Source organism: Amphibalanus amphitrite, unplaced genomic scaffold (assembly GCF_019059575.1).
Source record: "Amphibalanus amphitrite isolate SeventyFive unplaced genomic scaffold, NRLGWU_Aamphi_draft 000442F_arrow, whole genome shotgun sequence".
NCBI lineage: Eukaryota > Metazoa > Arthropoda > Thecostraca > Balanomorpha > Balanidae > Amphibalanus > Amphibalanus amphitrite.
The window spans coordinates 294,543-300,240 of record NW_024881936.1 but is presented as its reverse complement, the minus strand read 5'-3'; the positions used below and the strand labels follow the sequence as shown (position 1 = coordinate 300,240).

At 49.4% G+C, this 5,698-nt stretch overlaps 1 long non-coding RNA gene across 1 annotated transcript; it reads left to right on the top strand.

The window, feature by feature from the left end:
- The first annotated feature begins 326 nt into the window (after positions 1–326).
- LOC122391524 lies at positions 327–5,042 on the top strand. Its single transcript, XR_006258364.1, has 2 exons — positions 327–601; positions 3,896–5,042. It is a non-coding gene; the product is annotated as an uncharacterized LOC122391524 (long non-coding RNA).
- Positions 5,043–5,698: the final 656 nt, after the last annotated feature.

The following is a 5,698-nucleotide window of genomic DNA, read 5'->3' as shown; positions in this document are numbered from 1 at the left end:
TGTTTGGGACACTTCCCGTGAGCCTAGACGGTGACGAATGAGTCGCAGGGGCAGTAACCGTGTCTTCTCGGAGTCAGCACGACTCGGAGCCGGCCTCGTGTGGAAATGCGGCAGTGTGCTCTTCCGGTTTGCTATGACCGCTAGTGTGTATTTGTAACTGTTATGATATGATCGAACGCTACTTTACCGAACTCTACATACATATTTCCTTTTCCTTTTAGTCTCCTTGAGTCGTCTACTGCTGACATGGTCTTCACTCCACAACCTAGCAAGACGTTTTACCTAACACATCTGACTCATTACAGACCTCGTAGGGACCTTTGCTCGAGCACTCTACTCATTCCCTCAACGAGTTTTCGCTCAGCTGCGGCACGACTGACATGGGCCACCCGAGCGTCCGCTGCTCTCTAATCGCCGGTCGGCACATCCTCCAAAGTGCAGGCGCATACTGCACAGTGCACCGGGCACGAGTGCACTCTCTGTGCACTGTGTCGTGCAGTGTCGTGCACGCCGCGCCGCGCTGTGCAGCGGGACACACGCGTCTCGCGCGCGCCGGGACTGGTACGGCCTGGTACGGCGCCGTGCTGCCGTTCCCACGCAGGTCAGTGCACGCAGTTAGGAGTGGTGCTGCTGCTGCAACTGCTCCGACCGGTACTCTGGTCTGTGGTGGATGGGTGTGTCCCGGGTACAGGGAGTTATGGGAGTTCAAGTTGGGAAGTGCGCATGAGTGCGTGCATGTCTTGTGCTAAATGTGCATCAACAGGATATTTCATGGTTTGCGTATTTGGTTGATGGTTCCATGAAGACGCCAAACAACAGAAAACAGCGCATCTTCAAAACGAATGGCTCCTAGTCCGTATGCACTTAGTTGACGACCGTCAACAGATGAGAATGAGTGCAGTCTGTAACCTTATAAAACCAAACCTGAGATTCATTACAAGGGCAAAATTGGATTTGCTTGATGCTACAACCGTTTGTAATGCACTCGCTCAGTAACTGATACGCACTTCTTGGCATTTACTACTATTCATCATCTTGCACCAAAACTAATAAACATAACAGCATCTCTCAAGGTCATCCCCGATACCCTCTCATCTTTCAGCCGTAAATGCTTGAACCCGTAACGACCCGACGCTATCACAGCGCTGCCACCACACACACTCAACTGCTGCTTCATTTGACCATTTGTTGTCGCATCCGTGCCCTTTAAAGAGCAGAACGACCTGCGCAGCGGGGCTGCGCACTTCTCTCTTCTTGTTTACCGGCCTTCCCGGCCGGCGGTCTCATCTTGATCGCCGCACGAGTGTGACCTTCTCCGGCAAACTTGTAAATTTGCCGTCTCGGCGATGTCACCTGTTTTTACGTCCGGCTGCGTGCACTGCCAAGGCCATCCCGTTCGCCTGCTGGCTGCGTCCAAGTGCTGCAGCTCGGCCCGTCTTGGAGTCGGTGGTCGTCGACCGAGGTCGGCGGTGAGGTGCGCACCAAACGCTCAGCCGTCGGGTTCAGCGCCACATTGTGCGTAATCATTGTTTACCGAAGGGTTGTTTGGAAGGAGAAGGGTGACGCCCCGGCGGTGACCGGCGCCAGCCACCAGGTCACCGACGTCAGCCACAGGGTCGGACACTGCCCGCTCCCAACTATGCGCGCCTGAGGTAACAAGGATGGTGCCGGCATGGAACCATTCTATGGTGGAGCTCATGGTGGTGATACGTAACAGGAGGTTTGTAAATGGAGTACCGATGTGAATGAAATAACGAGATAGTTATTAGTTACTTCAATAAGTGACTTCTTGTAGTGCGTTGAAATTCTGAATTTCAAACAATGTACCTCTTAGTTACATCCGATGTGCCTTTTCCCCAGGTTTCCCAGATATTGTTTCTTGTTGATGCAAAAGACGTGCGCCGAGAAGTGCCAGAGTTAGACGCGCAGCGTTGCCAGTCATGTCGCGGCCAAACTGAATTTCAAGTGGTGTAAGGGCTGTACAAGGCACGACGCGATGGCTGCACTGAAACTGAGGTAATGCACAACATACTATTTCTACGTCCCGGCTCTATCTGATACGACTTACCTCCAAATCTCCCTCTAACGTGTTTTAGCCAGATTGATATGACATTTTCCGTGAGTGTTTAGACTCATGTGACCTTGATCTCCGTGCGGCTGTAGTACATAGTTAGACAGTTAAACATTTACGTCACGTTTCTCAAGTTCCGTGAAAATTGTTCCCTTGAGAGTGCATGTTGTGTGGATATCACAAAAAGCATTAACCCGCGCCGTGCTGGGGGGGGCGTTTTTACGCCCCCCCCCTCAGGTTTTTCGCAAATATCTCAAAAACGGCGGCGCGCAGCGCCGCCGTTTTTGGTACACGTGTTCCTACATCATTTCCGCACATGTTGTGAAAATTTCAGACCTAGGCCGTTCAAGGTCAGGTCACCAGGTCACGTCAAGTGACCTTACCTCAGAAAAAGTTCAAAGGCTCGCTATAGCTACACCGACTGAACGATCACTTTAAAACTTTCAGCGATTGATATGAGTAACAGTATGTATAAAATGTATATCTCGGATTTTTGATATCTGTGACCTAAGGTCAGGTCAATTTTGCGACCTCTCCATTATAAGTCAATGGGAGAAAATTGAAATGCGCCTCTTTTGGACGAATATCGTTCAAAACGCTCTCAAACATCGGTTCATAGGTAAACATGACACACTGAATAGGAAAAATGCACCTGTGACCCCTCTGTGTGCCCCTGAGGTCATCTCAGGTCATGAACGGTCGCCAGCAGTTTTTTGGCTATAACTTTTGATAGAGACGTGCTAGAGCGGTGAAAACACGTCAGATGTGTTCAGCTCGACGATACGGATCGACTGATATGCAACATGACCTTTTTCGGTCAGGGGTCATGACCTTGACCTGAGGTCAAATTTTCAAAATGACCTTTCAAGGTCAACGAATAGTTCATTCGACGCGTCTCGACGAGAGGAACACGATGCTGGCAAAAGTAATGTCATGGCGCTTATGAGTCAAAAGTTATTGACGAAAAAACGTTTTTCGTAAAAACGGCTATTTTTGGAGTTTTTGCCCTCTGGAGGCTAAACCGTTGACCTGAGGTCAAATCTGAGAACATTACTCAGAAAGGTCTGTAAAAGGGCTATCGAATGCGCTTTTCCGCGGCGCTGTAGCTCTATCGGTTCCCGAGATAGCCGTTGGCAGTTTCCAAAATGTTGAAATAGTCAACATTTTACCTTTGGTGACCTCTGGTGACCTGACCTTTGACCTGACCCAAAAAATGACCGAAGTGTTTTCGTCCTTATTTTTGACGCTCTTTCGATTGCCGCTTACCGCGTGTCGCTACGTGGCCCAGGAGCCGAGTTAGATGGGGGGGCGTGAAAACGCCCCCCCCCCCCCCCAGCACTCGGCGGAAAGTTCAGGCCACCAGCACGGCGCGGGTTAAAATAATTTGAACTAATTGCATGACATCTATCATATTCTTGCTGACACCATTATCAACATTTCGAAGGATCACATTGAAGAGTACATAATGCTTAGGTACTGTGTGAGAGGGTGAGTCTTGCGAGCTCATACATAGGGCGAAATTAGACCAGAAATCGTACAGCTTTTTTCCTCCCTAAGATACCTAGGATTCAATTACTTGCAAAATGGCATTTCAAGGAGAAACATAAGATCATAGGTAAAGATCCTAAGTTCTCAGATGTGTTCTGTGGACAGAGATCACCGGCCAAAGATCTAGACCAGATGACGAAACCATCATCCCCATTGTTTCTATTCCTGATGCCCTTCTCGCTGTTGCTCAAGATCAACTACTGAGTCACATTGGTCGCTGCTCTGAGTGCAGAGAGTCGTCAGCGCGTCTCCTGATCTCTTTCTCACGACCAACAGATGTCGACCAGTCTCCAAGGATTGAGCAACGAGAGCAGAACGTCCGAACACGCCCGGCCGACCTGCATTTTTCTTCTTCTCCGACGGCGCCCCGATGTTCGCCCTCAGCCGAGGGTCGTGTCGCGAATTATTCACCGGATCTGGAGCCGGTTTTTCTGGAATTGGAGTGTGACCGAGCAATTAGTGCACGAGCTGTGCACTATATCGCTGTGCACGCGGGGGCGGAGAGGGATCACTGATCGAAAATCGGGAGAAACTTGCCGTGCAGCTTGCACGCAGGACACGCACAGGATAGTCGAACTGCCTAACGGTTTAGTTGGCGGTCTCCTCCAGCAGAAGACAGTGACACAGATGAGAACAACAATCGAAAAGTCCAAGAAGGTTGATAGCTGACGTAAATATAAAGGCATACATCCATGGAAAATGGGTTATTACCTAAACACACCAGTAGTTCTTACACCATGATATTCAAGATTTAGAATGCAATAGCCGTTCTATTATTCATATGTAATTCCTATACAGTGAACTCTGATGCACATACAGTGACGCTTCAGTCACCTATGCCATAAGCACATATTCGCGGTAGCAGTGGAGACATGAGCGTAATCTCCAAGACCATCTCCTTTGGGAACCTTAGGCTCTTGGAAACCGTATTTCCCACACATCTCAGAGCCTTTTCGGTACCGTGTGCGCCGGCCCAATCTCGCCGGGTCGCCAGGGCCGGACCGATCGTGCCGTGCTGACCGGCCGTGACCGGTACACGCTGGCCCGCCCAGTGCCGGTGACCGGAGGGGCGGGTGCCAGTTCCGGCGGAGTCACACTCGGACCACCAGCCACCGGAAGCCGGCCGGCAGCCGTGAAGGACGCGGCCTTTGAAGTCACGCCGACCGAGACCCAACCGGGGGGGGGGGGGGGGCACGTGACGGCTACCGGCCACTGACCTGCCTGAACCGGGAGGTCAGTTATTAGTGCATAATTGACCCCGAACTTCGCGTTTTGCAACTTGTAGATATTCACCGCACAGAGTTGCGGGATGAGGGAAAATAAGCCACTCTAATACTGACCATGAAGTCGACTGTGCTCTACGTACGTTATGTATTGTTCTTATTTTCTACCTACAAGTAATACATGATAGTACGATCGGAAATTGTGAGCATGACAAAGCGGAAGGAAGATCACGAAACGGTTTAGTCTAAATAAAAGCGTGAAATTTCGTATGCAAAAGCAACAAGTAGCATTTGAGTTAGCCTAACGGACACCAGCCTAATCGCTATAACGAAGACAAACAGATATACGAGTAAAAGCCTCGTGCTTTTCTGAACACAATACAACAGAGGCCAGCCTTCCGACCTTGATGTTTGTCATCCCTATGCTACCTGTGGCGCTAAGGTGACGTGACCTTCCGGTGCTCGCGGAGAAGGAATGTGCCTCACAGCCGTTTTCGCAACATTATCATTTTGAATAGAAAGCAGCATCAGATAAACGTGTAATGCGATCGCAAAGCTTAGTGATGTAAACATGAGAAACATTGCAGGTCTAGATAAAACCTAACAATGCATTTCAGTTACCTAAGCTAAAAATATTCATCGTCAACATGAGTTTAAGGCTTCAATAAGTGTGTTGGTTACTTTTATTTGGCATTCTTTATTTACAGTAAGCAAAACATTTTTGATCAGAAATATGATGGATGGTTGCATCAAACTCTAGGGCTGGCCAGTCTGATTATCTCTCAATATTGAACTGCGATCGTCATCAAAGAATCTGCATCGAAAGCCCACAGCCTACTAACCAGCAGGACAACTG